This window comes from Chiloscyllium plagiosum, chromosome 14, assembly GCF_004010195.1.
Source record: "Chiloscyllium plagiosum isolate BGI_BamShark_2017 chromosome 14, ASM401019v2, whole genome shotgun sequence".
In the NCBI taxonomy this organism is placed as follows: domain Eukaryota; kingdom Metazoa; phylum Chordata; class Chondrichthyes; order Orectolobiformes; family Hemiscylliidae; genus Chiloscyllium; species Chiloscyllium plagiosum.
In genome coordinates this window covers 24,719,116-24,739,548 of record NC_057723.1, presented here as the reverse complement: position 1 = coordinate 24,739,548, position 20,433 = coordinate 24,719,116, and the positions used below count along the sequence as shown (strand labels likewise).

Genomic DNA, 20,433 nt, shown 5'->3' with positions numbered 1-20,433 from the left:
TGCTATGAAGCTATTAGAATGCAAAGACATTGCAGCTAAACTTGACATTGCAATTCCATTCACTTTCCTCTCAGGACGTTGATGAGATGCATAAACTGTGGCTGCTTCATTCTGTCACTCGTCCGGGGAAGCAGTTGCAATGCCCCACAACAGAACAGATTGTCAAAAGTTGAGGGTCAGAAATGAAAATGTGTTGTTTGTGTTATTTAGTACCTGTGCCATGAATTGACTGTGGATTCATTTTTACTCAGAATCTATTACAATAGTCCTTCTATTAACCATTTCCAAAAGGAAAATACAAACAAACAACTATAATACAATTCATAAATGTCTCTGTGTAGTTGATCTTAAAAATATATTATTACTTGAACTGTAGCATCACAAGTGCAATACCTAACTGCTAGTTATCATACAGTTTCAAACTTCATTTAAAATGAAAAAGATGTTTTCCTTTGTTTAAATACATTTTGAGTTAAACTTTACTAAGCTTCTTGTGAGTTTTCAGTACGAGGTACACTTGTTAGGAGATGGGATTTATTTGAAAGAGACCACAATTTGTAGATGTGATGCAGTTAAAGCGACAATTGTCCAACTGAAAATATGGTGGGCCAAGATGTCACAGCTCCACAGAAATGCATCATATGTTGAATTCGGGTATATTTCTCCCAATACCATCTCGTCTCATTTTTGTGTGCATTTCACTAATTTTTCATTTGTCACCTTCCCATGGGCAGGTAGGACATTCCACTATCCATACAACTGAAAATGGGTAAAGTTGTTAAAACTTTCACCAAAATTCCGAGTTTCCTTTCTGTGTAAAACACTTACTTTCACTTAAACCCCACCAAAACTGAAGATACACTGAACTTGAAGCATTAACTCTTTCTTCCCACTATACATTTTTTTTTGATGTCTCATTTTCCCCTTTATTACAATCAAGGCTTTCAACTGATCTCTGACCTTTCCTGGAGCTTACATGTCTGATTTCATGTTGCGAGTTGGATGGACTAGAATGGATCCTGTCCATCACATTTTGTGAAAAGGTACAGCATCTTCCAACAAAACATCCTTAACCAAGATACAAAATATAAACAGAGGGAACCATCATAACCTTCAGACTTTTGAAGCATAAATGGACTTAACTCCCCATTCAGTTCACCACATCTCTTTCTGTGCCCTGAAACCAGTTTTCTGATGTCATAGAATTAGAGTGTTAACAGAATAATGACCAATTCCAACAATATAGCGAAATGGAAACCTTCAAAATGAGTACTGATAAGCTGTTTGAGATCATAGTCAAAGCCAATTCTATTCTCATCTGAACAGTAATCTGACTGAATTTACCTTCCCAAGGATGCTCAAATACATTGTGATATTCTGACCAGTAAATTCAATCAGTTTACAGAAACTCGGCATTAATTTTATCCTTCATTCTTTTCAGCTGTGTTCACTTAATAGCAGCTACTTCTTTAAATCAGAAGAAATGGGTTCAAACAGCACCTCAAGACTTGAGGATGTAACCATAATGACATTGAAGTTTATCAATGCAGTGCTGAGAGATTACCAAAATGTCAGAGGCACAGTTCTTTTGTTGTGACACTAAACTAAGGCTCTGTCAGTTTTCTCAGGAGCAAAGAAAACATCCAACAGCATTAACTAAAAGAGTGCGGGCAATCCTTAAATATTCTGGCCAATATTTATTCTTCAAACACCAGCAATACAAAATAATTTGTCAGTCATCTAAACTGTTGTTGGTGGCACCTGATATCAAATTACATCATGAAGTAGCCCACTATCCCCCTAATTCAATATCAATGCTTCTAGCCGACATGCTTCCTCACAGCTCTCTTCATCAAACAGAATTTCCTTCTGTTCCCTTCTCACACTTCAGATTGAATTTTGCCAGAAATTGGCTCTGTCAAGTTTGGAGGGGGTTTCATGTAGGAATATCTCTCTATGAAGCCTAATGAGATTTCTCATACCTTTTTCTGAAACATATTAATTGCCTCTGTACCATGTTGTTTGGCAGCCAGCTCGTCATACCTTCCCCCACACCAAGGACACTGTCCTGGAATTCCTAGTGCTATATTTAAACCACAGCAATGCACCAAGTCAAGCACTGTCAGTCCAGAAATGCCCTGCACAGTTTGTGACAATTGCCCCAGAGATACAAGGCAAATAGAAATTGGCACCTGGCTTTTCTGCCAAAGCCCTTGTGGATGGAATGGTGTAGAGGAGGGCCATCTTCTTCCCTCAGAACTGGGCACAGGATACCACACCATGACATGCTCCCAGCCTGGTCTGGTTGACAGTCAGTCAGTGCTGTTTCCATGGTCCAGAGGACACTCAGCAATACAGGAAGAACATCAATGATCATCTCAGTTCTGTGAGAATATATGCCACCATCTTCTCCTTGCTACCTTACACTCATTTTGTCTTTACTACTGCTCCCACCTTCCATCAAGTCTCATATTCTACCACTCTCAGTATTGCAAGCAACATTTTCTGTCATTCACTCCTACCCATCCACTACCTCTACATTACTACCCTGCATGGCCTCTGTGCTACCTAGCCACTCACTCACTCACGACACCTCCTCCACCTGCACCAGCACTTAAAGCTGTGCCTTAAATTTTCATTTCATGCAATCCTTCCCTTATTTCAGGAGACAATGGACAACAATACAATGAAGAAGCATGTCAAGTGATGGGGTGCCCGGCCATTGGCTCCTGACACTCTACATCGTTTTGGCCAGTGTGGACCACAACTGCCCATCTGGTGATGCTCAATCGTCCATATCCTGGCAACGAAGTAGGAATCATTGCAAAATGCTGTGCTGCTCTCCTATTACTGCTATTATGAGCATACTTTTAGCATGCCAATTCTACCCCTTTCTCGTAATGCATTCCCTCTTTTGCCTCCTGCAGACACAGGAGCAGCAGGCAGGGTTGTCAGAGACACAGGGTGAACTGACTCAAAAGTTGGAGGACTCCTCTAATGCTTTCTGAAGCATACTGCCTCTAGCATGCAAACATCTGGTTACCTCCATGAAAAAGGTGGCAGCACAAGCCGAGAGACCTAGGTCCAGTATACGCAGTGTTGAGTCCATGAGTTGGGTGCCTATGCGTAGTGTCCTGGCAGCAGCATTCTAATGAAAGATATAGCACTTGGAGAATCCGACTTTTTGCTCTCAACATCAATAATCTGTTCACTGCTGATCTCATGTTATTTTCCCAACTGTCTTGCCAATTACCTTTGTCATTCAGGGGCTAGCAAGATTCCACCCTTAGTGTTTCTCTAGCTCCTCTTTGAATGCTTCTATTATGGTTGTCTCAATCTTTTGTGGTACCGAGTTGCACATTCTCAACATTCTAGGAAGTTTTTTTTCTGCATCCCCTCTCTCATTTAATTGTGACAATCCTTTAGTGTAGAAATTGACTGTGGCATTTGATCAGTTGTTGCATTTTGAAATAAAGTGTGTTAAACATTGAGGTTCTCCTTCACAGTCATAACAAAGTAATTTATAAATGCAAGTCTTCCTTTCAAGCTTGAGGGCTTTAATCCTCCACTTTCATTGCTTAGTGCATAAGAAAACAACATTATGGACAAACCATTATTTCTGCTTATGCACAGGCCAGTGGGGGATTTTAACATATTGTTCTCTGTATCACATGGATTTTAGAATACAGCTGGCACTGAGCACTCAATGTATAAATATCAGTTTAGAACTTCATGTGATAGAGACCAGTTTATGCATCACAGGCCTTCTGTCCCATTTCAAATCATAAACCTATTATCTGTATATGAGATGAGGCTGTTTACTTCAGCTTGGATTTGTGAATGTCAAGAATGAATGTTTCAGCTGTCTTTTTGTTGACATGTTTTCTACATAGTGGAAAAGATACACTTTGCACACTGATATGAAAAATGTCACTGTAAAGTTATTATCGCTATGCAAATGCATTTTGATTCCAAAGTAGAAGCCACTTAACAAGTACCGCTTGTTTTATCCTGAGATCAATCAATTTAAAGCTAATGTATTTGACAGTTTGAGCAAATAATGTGTTTCATTTGAATGGATTTAAACTATGGAAAGCAAACTGCTTCTCCTGTGTTCTAGATTTGAGATGTAAGAGGGCATAAGAGGCAAATCCAAAAAAGCAAACTCCCAGATCAGCATTGTCTCTTCTTCTATAATTTGCACATCTAAGGAGGTGCAATTATATTGTGATGTTACTATGGCTTTAAGAGGTGTATTTTGTCCTGGTTGTTTTCATGAAGCAAGGTTGAGACACAGGTGCTGAGAAATCTGCTCAAAATCGCTAAACAATGAAGTCTTTCTTTCTAAAGTTGGAACAATAGAAGCTGCCTGAATGGGTGGAATTAAGCTCCCACAAAACTAGAGTTTTTAGTTTTAGCTTGGATCTGGGGTCTTGAAGCTGAATGTGGACGCTCTTATTCCTTCCTCTGTTACAGCTAAAAACTGGTATTTCTATCCTGCTGCTAGAATTGCATGTGAGACAATCTGTTTTACCGAATTTACCTTCACCAAGGGTGTGTTTATAAGATGTTACTATATTGGAATGGTTAATTAAGTATTTTAATAAGAGTTACAGTTAAGCCAATTTTTAAAGTTTTATTTTGTTGGTATTTTAACTGCTATGCAAAATTAATTTGGAGCTGTCAGTGTTGGACTTGGGCAGGCAAAGTTGCGTGATTTTTATCTGTGTAAAATTAAGTGTGTTTTACTTAAAGTCAAAAGTAGTTTGACCATTCGAATTGCATCTGGAACACAACACCATACACTTATCTTTAAAATAAGAAAAAGTTAGTATCTACGCTATCTTCTTAATATATTTTGATGAGGTTTGGTCTGATCCATAACAATACATTTTGCAATAAAATGAGCTTTGCTGCACTGAATTCGTACAGGAGAATCCAAGGATGATGCAAGTATCATTTAATAAATGTATCACTATTTTCACTCACCTCTGCAATTTCTGATAGATCTAATCCCTAGACTGGTGTTGTCATTTGAATGTGTTCTTATGCCTTTGCTGTATTGTGCGTGGACTGCTTATATTAAAAAGTCACAAAATGTTATACTCCACAGAGTTGTATGATTTAGTCATTTTAGACAGCTGCAAAGTTCTAAATTTTACTCTCTTACAACCTCTCATTATTTAGCTTTGTCATCTCCTCAGTGTAGCCAATACATGCAGCTAGTAAAGCAAGTGATCAACTTCTTTTTATTCATTTATGTGGTGTGGTCATTGCTGCCAGCTCCAGCATTTATTGTTCTCCTCTAATTGTCCTGGAGAAACTGATGGTGATTGGCTTTCTTGAGCTGTTGCAGTCCTTGGTGTCTAGGAACACTTATAATGCAGTTAGGGAGAGAGTTCCAGCGTAGTGAACTAGTAACGGTTAAAGAACAATAATATAGCTCCAAATAATATAGGTTTTGTGAGAAGTCCAGATAAGTCCAGATTCCAATTTTGTTAGAATTCCTTCATGTCATACATGTGCTGCTTTAATGTCAAGAGCACACTCCCTTCACCCCAGGAGTTCAGCCCTCTTGTTTAAGTCTGTACCAAAACTGGTAACGAGTTCAAGAGCCAAGTGATCCTGGTGGAATCCAAACTGAATGTGTGTGAACATGTTATTCCTTTGCAAGTGCAGCTTGGTAGCACTGTGGATGACCCCTTCCATCAATTTGCTCATGATCAATAACTGGCAGATTTGGATTCGCCTTGCTTTTTTGTGGATAGGACAGAGCTGGGCAATTTTCCACATTGCCAGGCAGATGCCTGTATTAGAGCTGTACTGGAGCAGCTTGGCTAAAGGTATGGTTAGTTCTGGAATACATATCTTTAGTACTATCAATGAAACATTGTCAGAACGAATAGCCAATATACTGTCACTTCAGCCATTTCTTGATATCATGTGGACTGAATCCAATTGGTTAACAGCTCCAAACTGTGACACTTGAATTATCAGGAGGACACCAAGATGGATCATCCACTCAGCACTTCTGGGTGAAGATGAATGTAAATATTTCAACCTTGTCCTTTTCAGTGATGTGCTGGGCATCCATCTCCATTGTTCAAGATACAAATTTCTGAGGAATCTCTACATCCTATTAGATGGCTAATTAGACACCACCATTCATGGTTGTATCTGGCAAGACTACAGAGCTTAGATCCTATCTGTTATTTGTGGGCTCAGATAGCCTTGTCTATTGCAAGCTGCTTCTGCTATTTAACTTGCGAGTACTCCTGTGTTGTAACGACACCAGTTTGACTTGTGATTTATGGGAATGCCCATAGCTCCTTGCACTCATTTTTGAACCAGATTGACCCCCTGGCCTGATGGTAATAGTAGAGTGGGGGATATGTTGCATCATCCATACAGATTGTGGCTGAATACAATTCTGCTGGTGCTGATGGCCCACAGAGTCTCATGGATGTCAGTTTTGCATTGTTTCATTATTTCAAAACTGCTCTGTTTAGCATGGTGGTATTGCCATAAATCACAATGAAGGATATCCTCAATGTGAAGAATAAGATTTTGTCACCACAGTGACTGTGTGATGGTCTCTCCTACTGATAGTGTAATGGACAGATACATCTGCAGCAGGCAGATTGGTGAGGATGAGGTCAAGTACGTTCTTTCCTCCTATTGGTTCCCTGACCAACTGCCACAGACTCAGTCTAGCAACTATGTCCTTTAGGTCTTGGTTAGTTTGATCAGTAGTGCCAGTCTTGGTGATGAATATTGAAGTGTCCCTTCCAGGGTATATTCTGTGCCCTTGACACCTTCTGTGTTTCCTCTGAGTGGCATTCAACACAAAATATTACTGATTTATCTGCCAAAGGGAGAAGATGGATACTAAACCAGCTGGAGGCTTCCTTGCTTATTTTTGACCTAGTCTTTGAGGTTTCACAGGGTCTGAAGTGAACTTCCATGGCAACTCCTTCCTAACTGTAGAGATGTAGTCCTGGTAGGATAAAGGATATACAGGGATAGTGATGATGGGTGTCTGGGACACAGTCTGTCAGAACAGAATTTTGTGAAAATGGCAAAGACAAGTCTTTGGAACAGCTCTCCAAATTTTGACACAAGACCTCGGTTATGCTAAGTAGAATTTTAGATTTATGACAGAGCTGTGTTTGCCATCATTCTTCCAGGAACCTTGGTTGATACAAGGTGGTCTGCCTGGTTTCATTGCTATCTTTCGGCTTAGTAGCTGTTTGAGAATAGTGAGTGTCTTGTTAGGACTTTTTCAGTGATATTTAAAAGTCAACCATATTGCTTTGGATCTGGTGTCAACTGTAAGCTTGTCTAGGTAAGGATGGCATATTTCCTTCCCTGAAGAACATCAGTGAATCACATAGGTTTTTAAAATAATTGACAATGATTGTCACTGGGCTAGCTTTTAATTTCAGACAGTTACTGATTTCAAATTTCACATCTGTAAAAAGGGAACCCCTTCAGTGATATTATCACTATACCACTGTATCCAAATGTTGATGCTAGTCTTCCATTAATTTGACTATATTAGCTCTTCCAAGCTAAGGATAGCAGCCTAGTTTATGATTCCCCTTCTCATTTTTGGTTTACAATAATAATTTACTCCTACTTGCTCTGGAAAGGCCCAGACTATAATGAATGTGTACCGTGTGGTTGAGATCATCAATTCAAAATAGGAGATGATGCTAACGTGGATCCTATCGCCTTTCATACTATGTATTGTTTCTGTAACACATGTGTGTACTCCACACAGACGTTCCAACAACACTCACTCACTATTGATTCAATATTTTTGACCAGCATTGCAAAGAACAACAGAACTGCAACAAAGTCATCAAACTTGTCGAACCCGGCATTCACAATTGTAAGACTCTGCTGAAAAGATAAACCATTTGACTATTTATTTTGGGTTTATCCAAATGTTCTTTTGGGCACATCATCATAAGTGGTTCATTGATGAGAAGAAGACTATAGGGATTCTGACTTGCCCTGAATCAGCCACTTTCAGGGTCATCACTTTTTAATTTCTGGATAACAGGCATCTCTCTGTAGTATTGTGTACAGTAAGATACAATGTAGGTTGCACACTAACATTCTGAATTTAAGCAAATAGGTCTGCCATGTAGTTACTCATGTTCAATGTGCACTAACTGCACTTTGCAATTCCACCAGAACTGAACTCCTCTCTCTCTGATGCTTGAATCAGGATCAATCTCCCTTCCTTCCACCCTGAATTGAGAAATGGAGAACCAGTTTGTCTGCTTTCCTCTTATTATGAATAAATTAAATGGCAACACCAATACTTGCATTTCTGTTGGTACATTTTAATGAACGTGAAATGTAAATCAAACAGCAATCTTCATGCATTCCAAACCTAATGATCAAATGTAAATAATTTAACAGAGGAGAGGAAGATCAAAAGTCAAACACAATAAGAAAAAGTGTTCATACTCTAATATGATTCTTTATTGGGAGAGAACATGAAGCAATCCAATCCGAAATGAAACAAAGTAAACAAAGTGTAAGGTGAGAGTTGCCTGTACTAGACATGGTGACTGCACTAAAAATCATAACAGTGGACAGGCAAGATTAATGTATAAGAAACAAATGCATGCATTGCAGCCGTTTATATTCCTTTCAGGCAAAGGAGCACAAATGGAAAAGTGGCCTAACTACGGCCAGCAAAAGAAATTAAGGATGGTTTGGCTCTAAAAGGAAATCGTATAAATTTGCTGGAAAATGTAGAATGTCTGAGGATTGGTAGTAATTTTGAATTGAGCAAAAGAGGACCAAGAGGTTGATTAAGATGGAACAAATAGAATATGAATAACCTTACAAGGATCATAAAGCATACCATACAAGCTTCCATAAGTGTGTAAATAGAAAAAGATTATTGCAGATAAATATAGCTCCCTTACAGTCTGAAACAGAAGATTGATAATAGAGATCACAGCATTGGCAAAACAATTAACAATTGCTTTGATAAACACCAAGAATGCTGGAGGAATTCAACAGGTCAGGCAGCATCTGCATAGAGAGAAACAGAATTAATGTTTTGAGTCTAGTATTTCTCTAGAACTGAAGAAGGCTGTGGAGACCATCATTGATTATATTTAAGAAATAAATAGATTGATTCACGGAAGATGTCAAGTAGTATGAAGCTATTGGATTGAGATGGAGGATTAGCCATGATCATGTTGAATGGTGAGCTTGATGATATTGAGTAGATGGGTTGCATAGCCAACTCCTGCCCTTATTTTCTATGTTTCTAAGTTAGCTACAATTCAATTAATCTTTTCTTCTCCCTAACTTCATTAATTTATGCAATTTATTGGATTGTTTAGGTGCACAGTGGGATCTATTCAAATCACTTTCATCTGTTTCATGTCACAGTGCAAAGATCACACTCTTTCCCATGATTCATGCTATTGTCTCAATTAATGGTACTAATTGCTGGTATTAATACTGAATAGACTAAGAGTCAACTCTTTCTTTAAAAAGAAAGATTTTTGTATTAGTTATAGCATGTGTCAACTGTGAATTTGGGAGAAAAATTGTGATTTGGTCTCAGGTAAGCAAGCATTCATTTGTGCTCATTTTTTTTTAAAATGTCCTGAGATTTTTGAACAAATGCTAAAGTACTTAATTTGAAAGCTTTTGTTGTTCATTAATTATTCATTTGTAGTCATTAAAGTGGAAATGAAAAATTACTTTAATCCTATATACTAATTTTCCTACTTAAGGAAGGCATTCAAGTACAAAAGGGAAATGGCAAAGTTCTACTCCTGAGCAGAGCAAGTAGCAGCACAGAGAAAGGTGCAGTTTTTCATAAATCTGATAGCACGAGTGCTACAAAGTACATTAATGCCTCATACTTTCAAAAAGAAGAAATGGCAATAGCACGGGTCCAATAAACAAGAGCTTTAAGATCACAGAAAATGAATATTCTGTGCTCAATACTGTACTACCCAATGTAGAATGCGTCCTGATTATAGTCACTAACTTCAGGGTCAGGAGTAAGCAGGTCAGTCATTCTTTAACAAGTCTATCATCTCAAACCTAGATAAACACTTCCAATTGCCTTGTACGAGGTGCCTTATTTTGAGTGTCATATTAAAGCTGCATTTTTCTAATCCAATGTAACCCATAGCTCTAGTTATTTGGCAATGGAAAATTGCGCTTCATTTTACTGAATACAATAATACTAGAAGGAAACTGGGGCTATAATTTAGAGTGTTCACCACCTGCACCTTAGAGACGAGAAACATCCTACATTTGATGTACATCCTACTTTAAATTAACAGCATTCAGTTTTGATCTACTTTCTTATTGAGAAACAACACATTTTGGAAAAGATTTTCATCTTGCACTCATCAGGACAATTCATTAGAATACTAATTAATTGAGAGAAAAAAAAATGAGAGGACATTGCTAATTGGTTGGCAAGTAGATTATGATTGGTACAGGGACTGTCATGGAGATTATACCCATAAATAATGAATGATAATTAACTGCCAAGATATGTTTAAACTTTAGACCAAAGCTGTGGTGGGGTGATAGACTCCCTACCTGTGAGATCTGGGTTCAGGTCCCACCTGCTGTGAAGGTGTGCGATACATCCTTCAGTAGTTTGATCAGGTAATATCTATATTGGCTCTGATTGGTCAGGGAACTGCCTTGAGAAATGAACCAGCAAGTACTGTCACTGAGGAAGGTGAAAATCTATTGTTTCTCTCCAGATCTGCTGAGTATTGGCATCAACTTGTATCTATATCTGAAATTGTACATTTATGAAGCTTTGGTGAATGGATCTGGCCCATTATAACATGATCATGTATTTTTAAAAGTTACAACCAATAGGCCAGTACTAATTGACCAAACGGTCCAAAATCCAAGCACATATTCAAGCAGACCTTTTCAGAAGGGTAGTAATGTTCAATTAAAACATGCATGTGCAGTTGCTACAGGATGAAATTTGCAATTGTTAAGTCACGGCAAATGAAATCTAAGACTAATCTGAACAGTACAAATTCATGTTTTTAAAAACATTGCAGGTGTGCACAGCTCTAGTGATCCCCCTGGGGAAGTAGATGTCCTCTGCTTGTGGCCTGCGCTGGGAGATCAAAAACTTGCCATATACTAGATTGCAGACCCACACCATTGCATTGCCATGTTGCCTCATGCAGAAAATTAAAAATAGCCTCTTATGAATCACATTGTTCTTGTAAGTTAGCGTACTTTCTCTGAACAGACCAGAATACTGCAGAGTCCAGCAACAAAGCAATAAAGTTATTTAGGTTGTATAATGCAGAATCTAATATTTCATTGAAAAAACAACTGAAACAAAACTTTGTTAAATGACTGTAATGATTGTTACAAAGTAAGCCAGGTGCACCTCATAGAATACGAGTTCCCTCATTGGGGCTGTTAACCTGGTCTAATTAGGGAGCTTTGGCTGACAGATAAGAACAGGAATGTCACCCAGGTATCTCTGGAGAAGGAGCATGCGGTGTCCAGCAACACCCTTGAGCTGTTCAGGGAGAGTTGGGCACTGCAGGGAGTAGAGTGCATTATTTCCCCCTCCAACTCTATTTTGATTTAATCCCTGCCCTCCCCTTCACTGTTTGATCACACAGCATTGCCCTTTGATGTGAAAGGCACTGTTTGTCACTGGTGACTTGGGTGTTTCTTTTCTCCCTGGTGGTGGAAATTGAATAAAGATTCATGAAAAAAAAAGAACAGGAGCATCATCAAGAGTGAGGTGGGATTAAAAAAAAAGAAATGGGAGAAACAAAAGGGAAAAGAAAGAAAAAAGAACAACCATCTCAGAGATTCAAGTTACTCTAGGGGCTGACTCCGAGCTAAGACAAAAACAATATTTTTTAAAAAAATAAGCAGGAGATTCAGAAGGTCTCCACAGTCTAGGGACTGTCCCTGACCTGGCTGGCCATAGTCAGTGCACATAATGGAGTTCCTGTTGGACAGACTAAAAAAAACACAGGTGTGTCATTCTATTCAATGAGAGACAGCTCTGAGGGAGCTGGATAAGTGTTGAGGATTCTCCATGAGTAAATAATCAGTGACTTGGTGATGGGATACCAGCCTCTGTGGACTTATTTCAGTGCTGATGAGAGCAAAGCGCATTCCTGTAGAAATTCGCTCACAACAGTTGTTTTGGAGTTGGCATAAGCATTTCTGGCACCTTGCCATTACTTGGGAAGTTTGACTCATTCAATCCTGCCATCGAAGACTGGGGCCAAGTTGGTGGAAAGAATGCATTATTTTTTCCAGGGAAATGACGTTGGGGCAGATGTACAGCAATGACAGCTTATGGATCCGCAGCTTTTTTGGTTTTTAGGAGCCTAACTTTCCCTGAGGCAACAGATACTAAAACCTTTCAAGTGTTGATGTGTTCAATTAAGGAATATTACAACCACAAATCTCCTCTAATTCTGTGATGTGATTGTTTTTTCACTCTGCAATTCAAGAATTAGGGTAATCCATTCAGGATTTTTGTCTATGCTCAGATGACTGACAGAGGCATGTGACTTTGGTTGAACTCTTTATGAGATACTGAAAGACTATTTGGTAAGTGGGATTAATGATATAGCCATGCAAAAGTGCATACTAGCTGAAGCTTCAAACAGGCACTAAAACGGGTTTTATCACTGGAAAATACAGTAATAGAGTGTATGTGTTGTAGGGTATACGATGGAAACACCACTAAAGTGAAGGCAATTGCATAGCCTCTCTCAGGACATATCCTGAACAGAGGGACTCTAGGTCAGTCCACAGTAAAACTACAAGACAAAGCCAAACCTGGGCCAAATGGTTAAAACTTTCTTCAGGATCCTTGCCGGGAAGCCATTGTAGTTGCTGCTGGTATGTGGACTTGAGATATCAAAAGACTTAAATTGAGTAAGAGAACTCATAGGCCAGTATCCAGAAGAGTGCACACCCACAAAAGTCCACTTACATCTGACTTCGAACAGTTTAATTGCTTAGCAACATCCAAATCAGAACCAATCAAAATAAGCATCTGCATAAATGGTCACCCAATCCTAATGAAGTGAAACAGCATCAGGAACGCCAATGCAGGACACAAGACTCCACTAAGTTAGAGAGGCCATTTACTTCAGGGGATCAAAGTTTAGCACAGGAACCACGGGAATGGTCCTGCATGGGTAAGAGGCATGGTTGATGTGAGGTTAGGTCCAGTGACAAATGGAGTTTGGTAGATGTGACGGTCCTGAACAAGCACATGGACCATATGAAAAGCTGCAAACTCTTAAACAGTGCAGGAGCACAATGTGGAAAAACTCTTCAATAACCTTTCCAACTGTTCTGGAACCCATGTGTTGTCCCTTTCCGTCAAGTGTTGGAGATATTTTGGAATCTGACATGGTCACGGCAAATATTGCTACCTTTGCCTGAAGAAAAGAACAAATTTCTTCCGAGATGCTCTGGGCACAAGAGATGAGCTACTGAGCGTTACACTTGGCCCATATCAGAGGCAGGGTCAGAGTCAGAGTCAGAGGAACTCGACCCAGTGCTAAAATGCCCTAGGAGGAGCCACAAAAGAAGCAGCCCTATGTCCTTGGATTCAAGGCAAGGCGTTGGGGTGGGAGATGTAATGATTGTCATGAGGTCAGAATATGAGTTCCCTGATTAGTGCTGTTAATCAGGTTCAATCAGGGAGCCCTGGCTGTTAGATATAAACAGAAGCATCCGACACCCTGTTCACTCTGAGAGCAGGCTCTGAGGGAGCTGGTTCATTGTTAATGCCTCTCCACATGTACTAAATGATGACTTGGTGACAGGATACTAGCCTCTTTGGAGTTACTTGAACAATGTAGAATTTCGGTGGAACTAAAAGCTACAATAAATCAGACCCAGTGATACAGAAGAGATACAGAGCTAGAATAAATCTTCAGTACAGTTTAAAATACACAATACAGTACTCACCTACAGTACTCAACAGTCGATTCTCAAACGTTTCTTAAAATATGATCTGATACAGTGGGATAATTGTTTTTTTTTAATCGGTGACACAAACCGATAGCTTAATCGAGAAACCCACCAATGTATAAATTTAACGACAGTTGCGTTAAGCCTCTGCGCAGCGCCTCAAGTTTCAACGTGTGGAAATGTCACCGTGCCCAGAAGGAGGCGCTCTGCTCACACCAAGGCGATTGTGCCTTTAGACAATCAGCAGCTGAGATCCCAAAATCGAAATGCAGGTGCCTTCAGGAATTTTAAATGATTTATTATATTCCTTTCGTCTTAAACAATATTTGACGTCAACTGATCCAAAGGAGGAAAACATTCCGCATTGCTGAAATAAACGTGATTACATTTAGGATTATGGTTTGAAAAGTCCATTTGAAATCGGGGGGAAACTGAACTTGGATTAATATAAAGATCTAATAAAATTCTTAACCTTCAAAAAGAACTTGTCGACGCCGAACCCTCATCTAATGAAAGGATTTACTAAACGTACCATAGTCCAATGCTGAGGGTAACCGGTATAATTTAAAATTTCTTCTTCGTATTTAATGGAGCTGTCAAACTTTACTTCAGGCTGATTTTATATTTCCTTTTGAGTAATAATTTATGATGGAGCAAGTAAACGCATCGCCCTTTTTTTCCCCATTATCCCAATCTCCGTTGTAATTATCAGGGAAAAGGCTTCACATTGACAGGGAGTTTGCAGTATTCACAGGGGGGTGTCAGTGACTTCATTCTGAACACATGGGAAACCGAATCTCATCAAACTTCATGTAATTAAAAATCTCTCACTCTCAATTTCACATTGTAATGAACGAGTTGCAGTGAATTCACCCCCCTTTCCCGGCGCTATTACAGCTCTTTCCGGGAGAACTGGTTTACTTACAGCCAAATGCGAGACAAACGCGTCACTGTTCTGTGTTCTGCATCTAATCTTATCTTGGGTTCTTTGTCATTGTCAACCGAGCAATTATTTCAGGGAGAGTGTCAAAAGATCCCGCTGCCTCTGTAAGAAGCAGCAAGGGTTTGTTGGGACCCTTGCTTCAGGTATACCATACACTTTTGTGGACAATGTGTCATTTTCATAACATTCCTCTGAACGGCTCGACCTCGACCAAATGTCAAAAAGAAGCCTCGCACTCCCATAGCGTTCAGTCATTCCTCTTCCGTATTTTCAGAAGCAAAGTATTTAGTAATTAAATACTCCTCATGTTTGTCTGTTTGAAGAAAAGTTGTAAATATTTCCATTTAATTCTTTTTATTTAGAATTGCAAATTCCTTTGTAAATGAATTTGCGCGTTTGCAATACAGAAACATTCTCTCGCTTATTTAGGATCGGAAGAATAACTCTTGGATAATCCTGCAAACTCGTTCAAAACCGTTTGAGTTGGACGTCTGAAAAATAAAGATATTATTCCCTTCTATCCCTATCCGTCGCTGGTACATCATCCCGGTTCCACCAACCCAGCTTGCAAAGAATAGGTTAATAATAGAAACATAAAGTTTTAGCTGGGAGGTGAAATTTGTATCGTTTCAACAACTCAAGGTTAAATTCTGATCCAAAAATGTTGCAATTTTTGCTTAAGCGGATTCGAATGTATAGGAAAATGCAAGACTGGGAACTACCCGTTTATTAAAAAAATCTGCAGCTGTAAAATATCAAATTTCGAGGACTTATTGTGCACTTCAATAACTGCTACAGTGCCATGTTACTTCTAGGATCCCGTCACTAGGTCTTTCTTGTGAGCTTGTCACTTCGGTAAAGCGAGTGGGATCACTACATTACACCTAAGGTTAAATTGTAGTGTTTCATCATTCTGCTGTCATGGGGAGGGTGATGAATTGGATTACTCTTACAATGCACTAGTGAATTGCTCTTTGTGTGTAGTGAATGTTCTGAAGTGGTGTCCTCAGTGGAATCCTGAAATGACCCTGCAGTTTGAAAGTTGAAGGTTATTACAACTTTTAAAGCTGTGCTGGAGATTCCACGGGTAGTCTTGAAACAGATTCATTGAAAACTTAGCTTGCATTTGTGTCTTCATGTCAAACGTTTTGGATGTGAGCGGAGAACTAAGTAAGTTAAATGACATCAGGTATGATGATCAAAGCAATGAGAAATAAAACACCAACATTCTGAAACAAAATATGTTTGCAAGTCCGTGTTTTGACCTTTTAAAAGGTATATAACATAAGCAGGTTGTGTACCCATGCAAACATTCTAGGCACAGTGTGCTGCATCTGGAAACTATCTGCAGATACATCTCCAAACAAGAAAAATGCAGTACCCATGTGTGGAAGGGTATTTCCATTATTTCAATTGTATGCACTGGATAGTCCAACAAATTATAAACACAATATTTCCAGTAGGGATGTTCACCAATTTTCTATGCGGCAAGAGTGAGGACTGCAGATGCTGGAAATCAGAATCTAGATTAGAGTGGAGCTGGAAAAGCACAGCAGGTCAGGTTGCATCCGAGGAGCAGGAAAATCAATGTTTTGGGCAAAACATCGGGACTGGAGGGCTTTTGCCCGAAATGTCGATTTTCCTGCTTCTCAGATGCAGCCTGACCTGCTGTGCTTTTCCAGCACCACTCTAATCTAGACACCAATTTTCTATGTCTAGTTACCTCAGTAGAGGAAATTGGTCACATGTTTGCAGTTAAATATTGATTTACTGCATTTTCCAGTTTATATAATGTTCTGTACTTTTTATATTCATTTATGGAATGCCGGCGTCACTGTTTAGGTCAGCATTCATTACCCATCCCTAACTGTTCAGTAAAGAGTCAACCATTTTGCTGTTGATCTGGAGGCACATGTAGGCCAGGCCAGGCCAGGCCAGGCCAGGCCAGGTAAGAACAGCAGTTTCCCTCCCGAAAGGATATTAGTGAGCTATTGGTGCACTCTTCTGCTTTGATCAATCTTTTTATTTTAATCATTCCAATTCAGAACTAACCTCTCTTCCTAAGCTCAATTTCAACACATTTTTGTTTTCCAAAGCAATATGTAGTTGCTTAGCAACTAACACTAATTAGAAATCTCAACCACGAGAAAACTTCATTTTATTATTTTTGAAAGGTTCAAAATAATCAGAAAGAAATGAAGTACAAATAAATCAGGAACCACTCAGTAGATGTAAAAGATTCCATCTCACTTTCTGATGGAAATAGTGACAAATTGTGCATATTCATTCATTGCAATTACCATTGGTAGATGTTCAATGACTCCAGAACTATTTTCATAATCAAAACAACTAGCCTGATTAAAATGAAGATAGAAGGAAGCTCAGTGAGAGATCTATATTACATATAGTACACATTTCCTTTTGTTGTTCAGGATTAAGTATGAATTAATTGTGAAAAATCACTTGCATATTGATTGTTTAAAGTTTTTGGGAATATGTCATAACTATAAAAGAACATGAAAAATGACTACATGGGATAAAAAAAAGAGGCCCTTTAACATGGTGAGCTGATACAGCCATTACAGTAATTCTGTATTTCAGCTTTCACAAAAATGTAGATTATTTGCAAGCAGATAATGGGTGAAAATTGAGGAAAGAAGAATGCCAAAGAATCATGGTAAAAGACAAGCTGGTACCATGCATAATACAGAAATGCAGAGAACTCAAAATATATTTAAATAGGCTGAGTTAAAAATATTACTGTCTCCAAAATGAGTCAATTGTAAGAATACCATCTGTTCATGTGGAAATTGTTTAATTTCAGCTCTCCGTTACTATCTTATATGTGAGTCATTTATTTTTAGATTGTCAAGGAAGAGGAAATTCATGTGTGCCAGATAACCCTTTTTTGTCAATGTCAGCTTCTACAAAGCTCCTGCTCAGTCTGTGAGCACATCATGTGGAGTTCACATTCATCAACAGTGTGCATACCTGTCAAGTATTCTATATTTATAAAATCCTTCTATTCCAGGAAGATTATAGAAAGACGAGGAAGGTTAATATGTCACAGCTGTTGGTCAACATTTAGAAATTGTGAAAATAAATAATTCTTTTTTTCATTTCCTGTTTCCTTTTGGAGACTTCTTACAAGTCAAAATGGTGAAGGTGATTGCTGCAATTGTATAGAGCTTCAATGAGACCTTAGCTGGAGTATTGTGTACAGTTTTGGTCCCATAATCTAAAGAGAGGTGTACTTGCCATTAAGGGAATATAACAGAGATCTATTAGATTAATCTCTGGCATGGTGGGATTGTTTTGTGAGGAGAAATTGATAAGGCTGGTCTGTATTCCCAGAGTTTTGTAGAATAAGAGATGATATTATTAAAACATACAACATTTTTAATGTGGTAGGGTGAATGAAGATTAGATGTTTCCAGCAGGGAGTCTGGAATCAGAGGACATGATCTCAGAATAAGATATGGGCCATTTAAGACTGAATTATGAAAGAATTTCTTCGAATGAAGGGTGATGAATCGTTGAAATTTTTTAACCCAGAGGACTATGGAAATTCAACCATTGAGCATATTTAACATATATTTCTAAAACTAATCATGTCAAGGTATATGAGGATGGTGTGGGAAGAGGCCATGATTGAACTGATTTCTGAATGGACGTCTCAAATTTGAAATCTAACGTTGATCTTGCTTTTTTGCATCTTCTTTGCAACTGTAACTTTGTATTCCTTGCTCTGTTCAATCATCCTACAAACATTGTATGGAATGATCTGTCTCTACTGCACACAAAACAAAACTTTTCACTGCACCTAGGTACATGCGACATTAATAAATCAAATCAAATGTTCCTCCTGCAGGATGTTTGAGGTAGGGGTGACCACCGATGCTCCTGCTGACTTCATCTGCAGGAAATGCAGTCAGCTCCTGCTCCTCTCAGAACGCGTTAGGGAACTGGAGCTGGAGTTGGATGAACTGAGGATTATTCGAGAGGCTGAGAGGGTGATAGATAAAAGCTACAGGGACATAGTTACACCAGAGAACAGAGGTAGCTGGGTAACAGTTAGAGGTGGGAAGGGGAGGAAGCAGGCAGTGCGGGGATCCCCTGTGGTAGTTTCCCCTCAACAATAGGTATACCGCTTTGGATACTGTTGGGGGGGAAGGCCTAGCAGGGGTAAGCTGCAGTGACTGGGTCTCTGGCATGAGGTCCGGCTCTGAGGCTCAGAAGGGAAAGGGGGAGAGGAGGAGAGCGCTAGTTATAGGAGACTCTATAGTTAGCGGGACGGACAGGCGGTTCTGTGGATATGGGCGAGACTCTCGGATGGTTTGTTGCCTCCCGGGTGCCAGGATCCGAGATGTCTCGGACCGGGTCTTCAGAATCCTTAAGGGGGAGGGTGTGCAGCCAGAAGTAGTGGTGCACGTTGGTACCAACGACATAGGTAGGAAGAGGGGTGCGGAGGTCATTCAGGAGCTCAGAGAGTTAGGCTGGAAGCTAAAAGCTAGGATGGACAGAGTCGTCATCTCTGGGTTGTTGCCGGTGCCACGTGACAGTGAGGCAAGAAATAGGGAGAGAGTGCAGTTGAACACGTGGCTGCAAAGATGGTGTAGGAGGGAGGGCTTCAGGACAATTGGACTGCATTCTGGGGAAGGTGGGACCTGTACAAGCAGGACGGGTTGCAACTGAACCAGAAGGGCACCAATATCCTGGGAGGTAGGTTTGCTAGCACTCTTCGGGGGGGTTTAAACTAATTTGGCAGGGGGATGGGATCCGGACTTATAGTCCAGCAAGTAGGCTAGCTGTTTGTCAGGATGTCCAAGAATGTAGGGAGGCTGTGGAGAAGGTAGCACTGACAGGGAATACTTGCAGACACAGAGATGGGTTCAAGTGTGTATACTTCAACGCAAAGAGTATCAGAAATAAGGTGGGTGAACTTAAGGCGTGGATCGGTACCTGGGACTATGATGTCGTGGCCATCACGGAAATGTGGGTAGAAGAGGGACAGGAATGGTTGTTGGAGGTTCCTGGTTACAGATGTTTCAGTAAGATTAGGGAGGGTGGTAAAAAAGGAGGGGGGTGTGGCGTTGCTAATTAGAAATGGTATAACGGCTGCAGAAAGGCAGTTCGAGGGGGATCTGCCTTAGGAGGTAGTATGGGCTGAAGTCAGAAATAGGAAAGGTGCAGTCACCTTGTTGGGTGTTTACGATAGGCCCCCCCAATAGCAGCAGAGATGTGGAGAAACAGATTGGGAAACAGATTTTGGAAAGGTACAGAAGCCATGGACGATTTCAACTTCCCAAATATTGATTGGAAGCTCTTTAAATCAAGTAGATTGGATGGGGCGGTGTTTGGGCAGTGTGTCCAGAAAGCTTTTCTAACTCAGTATGTAGATTGTCCGACCAGAGGGGAGGCCATATTGGATTTGGTACTTGGTAACAACCGGGGGCAAGTGATGGTCTTGTTAGTATGTGAACATTTTGGTG

General features: G+C 39.7%; 1 protein-coding gene across 6 annotated transcripts in view; it reads right to left on the bottom strand.

The window, feature by feature from the left end:
- atp10b (ATPase phospholipid transporting 10B) overlaps positions 1-20,433 on the bottom strand; it is a 268,819-nt gene that overhangs the window by 142,694 nt on the left and 105,692 nt on the right. Inside the window, exons 1-2 of one of the 6 annotated variants that reach the window (XM_043703363.1) lie at positions 14,471-14,740; positions 14,111-14,365 (exon numbers count right to left, since the gene is read on the bottom strand). The exons of the other annotated variants lie outside the window; for them this stretch is intronic. The gene's annotated coding sequence lies outside the window, so the exon portion shown is untranslated. Of the gene's footprint in view, positions 1-14,110; positions 14,366-14,470; positions 14,741-20,433 lie in introns of those variants that run through there. 6 annotated transcript variants of the gene reach the window in all.